Source organism: Atta colombica, unplaced genomic scaffold, assembly GCF_001594045.1.
Source record: "Atta colombica isolate Treedump-2 unplaced genomic scaffold, Acol1.0 scaffold134, whole genome shotgun sequence".
Classification (NCBI taxonomy): Eukaryota; Metazoa; Arthropoda; class Insecta; order Hymenoptera; family Formicidae; genus Atta; species Atta colombica.
The window spans coordinates 2,250,605-2,262,739 of record NW_017259222.1 but is presented as its reverse complement, the minus strand read 5'-3'; the positions used below and the strand labels follow the sequence as shown (position 1 = coordinate 2,262,739).

Here is a 12,135-nt window from a genome sequence, read left to right as displayed (position 1 = left end):
AATTGAAATTTTCTAACTTGTAAAATCGATGAAAATCGATAAAAACATGTGTGGCCACTGTAAAAAAATCTATTTCGTATATACAAATAAACTGACAATTTTTTAATTTATGTATTCAAATTCTGACATGCTTACAATTTTCGGTATACAAATATAAATTGTTAAAATCGATCAAATGAAGTAATATCTTGAAAGTTCTAAAGATCTAGATTTAAATTAAGTCCTGGATTTAAATTATCGTATCTTAGACTTCGCATAAACTTTAATTACTATGTGCCAATCGTCGCGAGAGAATAATTCGCGTCAGCGTTCCCGCGATAGAAATTACTTGTCACGCGATAGAAACTACCCTGTTTTTCGTAAATTTCGCATCGCTACCCGCGTTCGCTTTTAATCTCGCGTCTTATTATGCGACTTTACCCCGAAGGCAACGAGATGCAATGTACACGTGCGCAAGTGAAAGGTAGGGTAACACGCAGATTTATCTCCGCAAAACAGCGCTCTGTTCCATGTTGCGCCGGTGTGCGCACAATCAGATATGAAAATACAGAATAATACCCTGCTGCCCTTTCATCACGCGTTCTTTGACCGTTGCCCTGTTACCCTTTACGTAGCCTGGCAACGGAATGAATTGTCCGAATCTCATCTCCCTCAGAAAAGTCGATTAATAATTAATAGTGCCTGTTTCCACACAAAAAAGAGTCTGATTGTACTCTCTAAATCTGAATCAGTGGATAGTGTAATTATCCAGTGGCATACTTAGCACTGATAATCAGTGAAATTCAATTAAAAAAGGAAGAATGTTTGAGCATTATATAACTGACATTTTCATGTCAATTTCAATCTTCCAGTATCGTATTCATTGAATTTAAGCATTAAAACGAGGTTAATCAGATCACATAATAAAGATTAGCTAAGTTAGGGATCTCATATTTTTAATTCACTGGCTACTAGTGGCATACTTGGCATTGATAGTGATTAATCACTGATTCAGATTTAGAAAATATGAATTGAAATTTAGATTGATGAAAATGAATAAGTTAGAATTTTTTAGTGAAATCTATTATAATTCTTGTTGAAATAACCAGAATTCTGATTGATATTAACAATTTCCTTCGTCCATTTTCAGCCAGAAATTTTTCGTAATGCATTATATAATATATTATAGATTAATTTTAATCTCTGTTCAGTTTACTCTTCATCTTTTTCTCAGAACTGTAAAAAGAAGAAGAGCAAAAATTGAACTGAGGTTAAAGTCTATCTACATTGGAAACAGGCCAGAATTATTAATATAATTCTGTTTAAATTTCTTTAATCATTACGATTTGCGTTGATAACATTGGCGTTAATGACATCAATTTCTGGCTTATGCTTTGCGATGTGTTTTGTAAGACGAAAGTCGAAAATGATGGAAGATTTGTTGAACCGAGCAAACTGGGAATCAGAATACTTGGAAAATCTCTGTTTCAGGGCTTTTATATAAAAAGGGACAAATTGCTCTGCAATCGTATAGTAATTGTTTGCCTAACCCATGACACACGGCGTCGCGCACGATAAGCGTGTTTATGCGCAATTATGCGCAATGTATATGCGCTATTATGTAACGACGAGGTATTATCGCCTGCCTTTGGTGCAGAGGCCGTGTGGGCGAATCTTCTTAGCGTTGTTTCTCTAACGGCAGTGCCTCGCACGCGGGAATTGACGCTCACATTTTCCGATGCCGATGATCTCATGGCGCGTGACGCCACTCAGAAAATCTATAATCAATCGTCGCTCGCGGCTTTTCTTTCATTTTCATCCCGGAACAGCGCCCTGTTTTGCATGAGGTTCTTATCTTATCGTAATGAAACATCTGTTAATTCATAGTTCTGCCCATAAACATCATGTCTTTAAGACAAGCTGTATAAATTATTATTCGTTCCGGAATTCAAATTGTACTTTTCGTTTAATGATTGTATTTAGAGTACTTGTATTTGCTTTAACGCAATATTCAAAATTTGCTGCAAAAACTCGCGAACAAGGCAAATAAGTTAAACTTATTAATTAAGATTATATCGATCGAATGATATGATCTTAATTTGACGATAATCTCTTAAAGATTTTTTTTTTTTTTTTTTTTTAATAAAAAATTGGAAAAAGAAACAAAAAGCAAATCGAGATCTACGAAAATTCTCGATCACAAATCCGACTTTATTTATTAACTCGCAATTTTTCAAATCACTATCTTTGGTGATCAATGCTGTCAATTTCCTGCGCATTTTCGAGGCTCTTGTATCATTATTTTCTCGCTCGGTGAAGGTCGCTTGAAGAGTACCTAGTTTAACGACCAATTATACGTCTCATTCTTTTTGCGATTCGAAACGCAAAAAAACGGAATTCAAACGCCGACTTATTTTCGCTGATAATAGTCCATAATGATCCCTGTCCTGTTCTATTGCTCTTTATAAATTGACCTTCGAGCACAACATACCACTTTGGTATTCAGCGAAACCCGCATCTTCAATCGTTTGCCATTTTTCTCTAAGTCCACATCTACTATTATTCGGGATCTCTTTGAAGTTTCTGTAAAAAGATAAAATCTGAATTATTTAAAAAATCTCTTGAGAAGATGTCGACTTTTCATGAAGAGTAACTTGACAATTTTATCCCATTTTCTAAAAACCACAAGATAGTTTGTTCCCGATTCTACGATTAATATTTATATCGCAAGTCCTATCTTTCTCACGTCTCAAACGTCGCAAACTCATGAGTGCAAGACGTTAATTAGCAACGAATTAAATTAACTGCTAACTCGCTTTCACTAAAGACACCTGACGTGATTCTCCGATAGTCGGGAAACGCACGGGAACCGTTCGCCGGAAGCCGTGTATTTTCTAACTTTTTTTCCGCTCTTCCGTAACACTCCGTTCCATAACACACGTCTTGAATTTCTAAAGAGGCGGACGTCGCATCGACGACGAACTTTCTGAAAGAACAGAAGACACAACTCCTTCAGCCCACGTCGCCGTATTCGCATATATCTTAATTATACCGTTAAGTATAATTACCGATACTTCCATCGTGCATATGCTGGCATAAAAACGAGACAGACAAGGAGAGAGAAAAGATGGTACATGATGCGGTCACAGAGAAAAATTACGTGCGTTTAGAACTCTAGATGTATTAAGAGTAGCACAAACGTCCATCATGTTTGTCCTAATAACTATAGGGCTGTTCTTTTTCCACCTTAAATTCTGAGCTGATGTATGTTGATATACAATAAATTATAGTGAGATAGCTACAGTTTGTTTCACTCTAACTTGTTGCATTAGTTCAGAACTAATTCAGAATTCTTCAAGAAAGAATAGACCTCATCATATTAAAGAATTACTAAATGCTTATTGAACGATAAACTATCAAATAAAAAATGTTAAATGTTGAAATAACGAATAAAAATAAGAAAGAAAATCGCCATTCAGCTCACAATGTCAGATAAAATGTTTGCGCTATTCTGATACATTTATATGCTATTCTGCATGCATTGGCCTCGTTTTTTCAGTCCATCCGACTGAACTTAAGAAAATCGTGAAATATTTCGCGACACGTAATGTTGCATCATGGAAATCGTGGCATAGCCACGATGAATCGAGGCGTTTATACGCTCTTCCGGTATTTTATATTACGCCAAATGATTGGACTATTCAGCGTCGCTTGACCCTAAAGCGTACGCAACCGGGGTCCAACATATAGATAAAAATATAAAGTAATATGCGTTAGAATTTTAATAAATTTTATAGAATTGGCAGATCTACATAGAAACAAGCCACTTGTGTAAAATTTATTTCACTTTTCTCATAAATGAGCGATCGTATGGTACTTTTTACGACTGTATTTTTACATTACGATACTGTATGATACTTTTTCGTAAAGTAAATCTATAAATTACTATCTCAATAGAATTTATTTTATTGACGAATATTTTTTTGTCTCAGCAGACAAAATTTACGGTAAAAAATACAAATGTGTATAAGTCTTGAAAATACGATTTACTGTAAGTAATAATCACTTGAATGAATTTACTATAATCGTGTAATAAAATATACTTTTTACTTTCCGATATACTTTTTACTCTCAAGCAAGTAAAGTTTTTCATAAGTTGAATAAAAATAATCAGAATATTCTTACTAGTCTTGTAAAGTAAAAATTATTCAATTACTTTTCTCTATGTAAATTCTCTATGTAAATTCAACTCTTGAAATACATCGGACAATCTTACAACATATTTTAAAAACCTCCTTGATGACTTATTGGAAAGTATTAAGTTTAATTTAAATGCACACACATACAATTTAAACTCGAAAGATTAATTTTTCAAGTTTAATGATCGAGATGTACGCGATGTACTTTCGAGATATGCAGATAAATATGAATAATATCAGGGAAGCGCAAGGACGTAATTTTGCTGATCGTTATAGTTGAGCATTGTAATCGTGTATCGATCCGCTTGATCCAACCGCAACAAGCTGTATCTCATGCTTAATTATGCCTTAATGCATCGCGTCGCGTGTTAATTAAGGGTTGCACGATATTCCGCCGGCAATAATTTATTACTCGCTTCCCGCGGAAACGCGTCGATCGACTTGTTTCGATCCTATCGAGCTCTTGGAATTGACGATGCATCAGAAGAGCTGGTGTTTGAAATTAACTCTTACGAGTTCTGAGATTTTTTTTTTTTTTTTTTTTTTAACTGAAATGACGACTTCTAAATAGACATTTCTGAACATTTTCAACCATCTTGATATCGCTGAAATTATTACGAATAATAATAATTTCTATGGAAGACAATATTACTTTTTAAAACTTTTAGAGTGAGATTCCACAGAATTTAGAGAAGAGAATTATTTTAATATAAAAAGTAGTGACTATATATTACTATATATTAAGTAATAAACACAAGTACATAAAAGGTGAGGTTGCAGCTAAGAAAGGCTACGCTGATGATGTCTACCTGATAAGAAGAAAGTAAATTCATCAAAGGATCCACTGCCGAAGTTTTCGTGTGAATCTTACGAAACATTCACACATGTTTACGTGTCTTTGATCCGAAACACGCGAGCGAACTTAACGACAGATTTACGAGGGCGGCATTTCGACACGGTATGCGTCTCTCGGTCCTTTCTTGTTTGTTACAGGCATAACCGAGCCTTATTTTGCGATACACATTAATCTTTTTTTCTCTCCTCCATCTTTCACTTTCGATCACTTCTGCCGCGACTGGACCGACGGACTTTTAAAACTCAACGCAAATTGAATCGGACCGCATCAATCACTCACCTGTTTCGCGGTCAATTTGTCGATCCTTTCGAAATTTTTTATGGGATCGGCTGAAAAGGTTTAGATGGGAAATGAAAAATAATTTACACTAACTTACGCTTTTAAAGCATAATGTGAACAAAATGGTAGACATGTATGAGTTTAGTATATTGCACACTACTCTCTAAAACTTTTAGAGTGGATCACTCTCTTCTAGAGAGTGAAATCTCATTTTTAAAGATTTGAGAAAATTTGTTCTCTTTGTTAAGACGCACAATTTTCACTCATATTCTTAATTTCTTAAATTATTTCTAAATACAATAGAGAACGCCAATGAACGGTCAAAGTTAAATTGTTTAACTTCATTATTTTAAATTAACATACTACAAGTAGGAGTAGTGGCGATTTATAGAAATGATTAGAAAGAACTCAAATTGTATAATTCATCATCGGAATATGGCTCAGGCATATGGCAAATGACATTTTCGGGTCTTTGGGACGATGCAGTAAAGTAAATCGATTAGTCAGTGCCTGATCTCGATTGCTCGCTGTCTTTTTATGCTCTCGACGGTGAAATTCGGCCGATCTCATCTTTGGACGTTAATCTCCGATAGAAAGCACAGACGAAAGCCGCGCAGATGCAATTCGCACCTTCGCACGTGAATGCAAAGCGGCGGAGGCAGAAAGCTTGACGCACGCTCGAGCATGTGCATCTCTCGGACGATTGCGACATCTTCGACTTTCTTGATCTTGCCGGCGAGATCGGCGTTAATTATCTCGCGCACCAATTAGCCCATAATTATTGACAGGACAATTCGGCTTTCACGTATCTTTTTGCCGATCGGGCTTGGGGTCCCTTTCGTGAACGATTGCGCCGTGCGAGACGCGACGAAGCAAATAACCATCCCGTATTAGCCTTCAGAATGTAATCAAAGGTTCCTGCCGTGAACATAATGCAATGACGATCGACAATCTTAATTATTATTATTATTTTATGCATACGACCTTGATTGATATTAATGCACGTCTTTTCTGTAATATTCGACGTATATGAGTATGGACTTTAGCAAAAAAAAAAAGAAATTGTATTATTTCTTATATATATTAAAAATAGTATTTATATGTAATATATATTTTGTTGGAAATATATGGGAGACTTTTCAACAAAATAAACAGATGTTAAAAGGAACAAGGTAATTCAATCTTTTCAGTTAATGATATTTTGTTATTTATAACTTCCATGTGTATCAAAATGTAAATCAATTCATTTCTGTGATTAATTTCAAAGTAAACAACGTCCATATTAACGTTAAATAATAAGCTAAATTTGAGTCAAATTTAATACATTTTTTTTTATTAAATTGTTTAACTACTTAATTAAATTAAAAGAATATATTGGTAGAAGCAACGGCGACTTAAAGAAATGATTAAAATAAAGTAAAAGTAACTCAAATTGAATAGAATTTAATATTATGAATAATTAAGTATATAAAACGTGAAAATTTATTATAAAATAAAATAAATTAAATACAAACGCGATCGTGATGGATGTTTATTCAGAGATGAAACTTGGAATACACTGCTTGTATATATAATTTAAAGATTTTACACATACGACGTACGTCACTATAAGCCCGTTTCTATCAAAGTATGCTTCTATTTTTATTTTGATTCAACTGTCTTTTCTATTTCTAAAATTGGAAAAAGATGAAATGCAAGATGAACTGAAATTAAAGTCTATCTACATTAGTAGAAATGGGCATAAGCGAGTATGATCGAAGAATCGAAAGTGCGTTTTCGTGACAGTAGAGATACCATTGTCCCCCATGACACACTTGACAATAGCGTCGCTGGCATTGATTTTCCGGAATCGATGATGGTGACCGTGTAGACCGTCTCCTCGTTCATCCCTAGTCTTTGGCCCCTTCCAGCGGGACATCAACGATAGGGGAAGGTCCGTGTAGAACCCCCTCCCCCCTCCTCTTCTCTCTCTTTCTCTCTCTCAGCTCGGCGGCTTTACTCGCGTCCCGCGCATAAACGCTTACTCTCGGTTGAGAGGTTGACTGTTGAGAGTAAACGAGTCGGTGTTTAGCAACGTGAGAGACGTACACGCCGTTGTATAGGCAACCTCGTATCACAATGTGTTGAATTGTATCGTTTTCTCTCGTGTTTTTATATTTTTCCCCAGTGACACGTGCACGAGGAACAAGGCGTTCTCGTAATTTCGGTCGTGGAGATCGGTCATCTCGATATCGAGATACACGAGAGAGGACACGCGACGGCGATTCCTATCTTTTTTTGTGAAACGCAACGAAAAACGCGACGGTCGCCATAACGAGGAGTGCACGTATTCTTTGCCACTACGTGGAATCGAAAATTGCATTGCTGTTTGTTGTGTGTGTTGTGCGTGCCGCTTCGTTCTCCCGCCAAGACCGTGACTGTGTAACGTTACTCGACTGTTGCTCGACCATTTCGCGAAGCGAGGCCACAGTGTTTACTTCGCGCGAAAACTTCTAACGATAAGTGCGTGCGTAGTGCGTTATCGCCTCGTGTCGTGTCGACGCTATCGATACCTATCATCATGCGACAGCGCGACGTTTCAACCGTCGTTGTGGACGGCTCGTCGAAGGAATTCTCGGCAGTGCGCGGCCGGGCTTTGTGAAACAAACAACGAGCGCTCGGCTTCGTAGTTGCTGCACTCGATTGCAGCCGCATAGGATAGAATTCGCGCGAGCGAGTCCGATTGTTTCGCGCCCGCGGCTATGGTGAGAGATAGTGTTGTGTGAAGAAACGACGCCGAGGATGCGAGAGCCACGTTATTCCGAAAAGAATTATTGCGCCGACACACGCGTTATCCTTTACGGTGGCCATATTTTCTTGGAGAAAATAAAGGACAAACCTAAAAATTTTTTTTGGACTTTATTTGTAAATATTTTCAAACGAAATCGCCTGCTTTCCATTTCGTGACAAAGTGATACAAGTGTCGCTCTTTGTTTACTAAATATCAAGAAAGATAAAATGATAATAAAAGTTAAAAAAGAGCTAAGAATCAAGTTAGTTTTTGATTGCTAATATTCAATGTCTTTCAAATTTTTTTAGCAAACGGTTCGTCCTTAAAGGATCTTTTGAATGTCATAATAAAAACACACAAGTCCTATGTTACGTAATAAGTTAAATATTAAACAGATTTGAATATTATAAATTATTAAAATTCTTCGAAATATGCGGTGAAATTTCCGTAAGTCGCTGTCATTTCTTCGTTGATCAAATTATTTCAATGGATATCAATTGTGATATTAATGATTGGAAAGATGGAATGTTTGTGATTTGTGTTACCGAATGGAAAGCACCCTTTGTGACTAAAAAGTCTGCGCATTAATTTCTGAAATTTTTGGCACTATATTTGAGATAATTTCTAAGCAAAGCGTAAGTCATCGTAACATTAAAATGATGTTAAAATATTTGCTTTGATTAAAAGTCACTTTTAATCAATCACGACTCATTTCGATGTCATTTTGATGTTATTATGACTTGTGACTTTGTGCTAATATTGTATATAAAACTACATTTGTCGGTAGTTTCCGTAATAAATCACTCATTAGTAGACATTGCAATGCTAATTAGAAAGGAATTCCCCGTAATTTTACTAAAATAAAAACAAAATTGAAAAAAATAACTAAAGGACTGCTTTTTGAAATAAATGACTGTCCTTTGCGTTAAAGAATATATGGTCACCATAAATATTCTCTTCATTATTCAGTTTCGAAGCGAACATCTCGTTAATGTGTGTCGAAATCGCGTAAATAAGTTTCCGTCTTCAAGAAGGATCGTCGAATCCTAAAATAAAGTTTTGATTCGGAATCTCGCCTTTCATCGCCAGGAATTGAAATGAAGCGTCTGAAAACGCGACTTTGCTACACCTCGAAGGACTTCCAGAAATTTTTGATGATATACCGTCATCGAACTTCCGTTCGTTGGAATAGACTCGCGGCGTCGTCTCTATTTGTGTCACGTTTCGGGTCCGCTTTGAGAAAGATAAGAAGTTTACTAAAGGAATTGTGGGGGGGATTAACAAAAGTGCGTTAACAAAAGTTCGTCGTCGAGTGTGTGAAACGACCGAGGCTGCTAGTCGGAATTATTAATGCACTTTCTCGGCCGTGCGATGAACTAGATTCGCTCGAGCATTCGCTGCAGAGGGATTGTTAATGCAAAACTCGCATTTATTACGTTGGACATGGAGAAGCGGCCTTAATTATGTAATACAACGAGCGCCTCTCGTTCTCGCTTCTCTCAAAGAACATGACTTCGTTTTCAATTCCTTCCACCTGTACGAAGAAAATAAACGCGTTTTGAAATCTAAAGTCAAATGCCTCCATCGGCATTTTCCATTAATTATTCCGTTGACTTGGAGCGTAAAAGCGATATTGCGACAATCTTTAAAGCGCTCATTCGACAATCTTTAAGCGCTGTTAATTTCTGCGTTACAACGACGTTGCGCAAAACAAGCGAGGAACAGGACTCTGCATTCTCCTTCGACGTTGCCCGCCCATTTATTTCTAAAAGAAAGGAAAAAAAAACCATAATATATAATCGTCGTTGCATACGCGGAACCAGTTCCAACAGGTTAATTGTGGTTAATTTCGGCGCCGCGAGCTGCACAAAGCGCCGGGGATGTCTTTGCATTATTTCGAATAAATCGCTTCATAACGAGGCGTGAAACGAAAACCGAAAGGTTCGACGGCGCAAAACTATTTGTCACGGTTTATTCGACATAAATAAAGCGGCACCTTAATCAAGATTTTCGATCGATCGTAATTAACGATGGAACAACCGCGCGCGTCGATCACTCGCTGTCGTTCTAATGGACGGCGAGTCCACTTCGGTTTTTACGTGATTTAATACACGGCTCAGTGTCTCTTTATTTTTATATACGATATCCGCGCCGATCTACCGCTACGCGATGCTAATCTACGTCGGCAATAAGTGCCCGCGCACGTGTACGGTAATCGGTTTGCGTGCAATAGAGGTCGGATTGCGTGACGCAACCGATTCCGGGAAGTACGAAAATTTTTTTTTCATTTTTTTTTATTTATTTTTTTTATAACCACACAATTATCTTTACATGAATGATTCGAGGAGCAGATGAAGTAAACCACCAAATTGTCCATCATTTTGCCCTCTTCCGTTCCGAAAAAAAAGATACTAATGGACTTATGTCCTCGAGATGAAAATCGAGTGGACATTCAGTCAGGCTGAAAATTGCCTATAATCTAACAGTGCTTTCCAGCAAGAGTACTCTAAGAAAAATTTCTGATTAAAAATAAATCAATCGGAAGATTCTGGTGGTATCAGATTTCTGGTCGTCACAATTGATCTGATGATTATTTCGACTAGAATCTGATTGATATGATCAGAATTTTTGAAAATAATTTTTATTGATTCTTGATATATGATTTTATAAATATGAAGTTTTAATTAGTGACTAGAAGTTTTATTCATTTTATTAAAAGAGTAGTATTCTTATGAGGATATTAAAGCCGTCTGTATTATCGATTTGGTAGGATTTACACACACGATTTATGTGTCATTGACATAACACTATACGCTATTATATCAATATCGCGCACACATACGTACAAATTTTCTGACTAATTAAGTCTTTTATATTAGATATCCAAGTCTAAGAACACAACATTGTTTATATAATCATAATTTATACAATTATAATTTTTAGTCTAAACCAAGATTGTCTTATATGTATAAAGTATAAAACTTGTATATAAAGCAAATATTGTTCATGTCAATGTAGAAATCGATAATAAAACTGTAATTTTCCAACTTTTTTTTTTTTTTGTATCGATCGAGTTTGATTATATTTATACTTTAATTGCAGAGAAGAATTTTTTAATCTGTATTTAAAGGCAATTAGAAAAATATTTATTTGAAAAATAATCAGTATAGATGACTTGAGAATCAATGTAAAAGAATATAACTTGTAATCATAAGGAAAAGATACAATATAACATAGCGATTATTTCATCTTTATTTAACATTGACAAACGGATGTAATGATTCACTGTATTGTACACTTATATATACTATGTCCTGTGGGCATATGCACTTTTTTATCTTTTGTTGGAAAACACTCCAAAGTTGTTTTCACAGGAGCAACGAGAAACTTTTTATTGCTTACTGAATTATCGGTGAATGTTTTCAAATTCCAAGAACATTTTCTTTCGATTGGAAACAGCAACTTTTATCTCTGGCAGAAATATTAAGAAACGTCATGAAACTTTCGACAACTTTTTCAAGAAACATTGAACAAAAAGTTTCTCGTTGATGCTTCAGTGTGAGAACATAGCTTTACATAAATCTCTTTGAGCGTGATCTCATTTAAATGTTTGTTATTCGTAAACATACAGTTTGTTTCTCCACGTAAAGTTGGAGTTTTACTGCAAGTGGACTTACGTATCGCGTCGTTTGAGTTTAGTTTATTTCTGCAACTTTCGTTCCCTCGATAAATCGGTAATTAATTATTTCCTTTTGTTTTTCAATAATTTCGGACATATTCTTTTAAACGAGAACGTGCGTACTTAAGTTTGTCTTAGATGTAGGATAAGACAAATAATTAATAACTTGTCATAAAAGACTTAAATGATTGTTGTGTGATTCACCAATTCGTTTATTGCTTACGTTTTATTTAATTTTTTTGCCATGATCTTTAGTCGTTAATAGTCTTTTTCTTTGCTTTAACGTCCACGTCTAATGTCCATTTCTATTAATATAAATTAACTTTAATCTCGGTTCTTCTTGCTCTTCATCTTTTTTTTTAATTTCTAGAAC

General features: G+C 35.7%; 1 protein-coding gene across 7 annotated transcripts in view; it reads left to right on the top strand.

Moving 5' to 3' along the window:
- The window catches only part of LOC108684402 (CLIP-associating protein 1-A), a 42,301-nt gene that overhangs the window by 18,486 nt on the left and 11,680 nt on the right, over positions 1-12,135 (top strand). For 3 of the 7 annotated variants that reach the window (XM_018188690.1, XM_018188691.1, XM_018188688.1), the window contains exon 1: positions 7,949-8,057. The exons of the other annotated variants lie outside the window; for them this stretch is intronic. The gene's annotated coding sequence lies outside the window, so the exon portion shown is untranslated. Of the gene's footprint in view, positions 1-7,948; positions 8,058-12,135 lie in introns of those variants that run through there. 7 annotated transcript variants of the gene reach the window in all.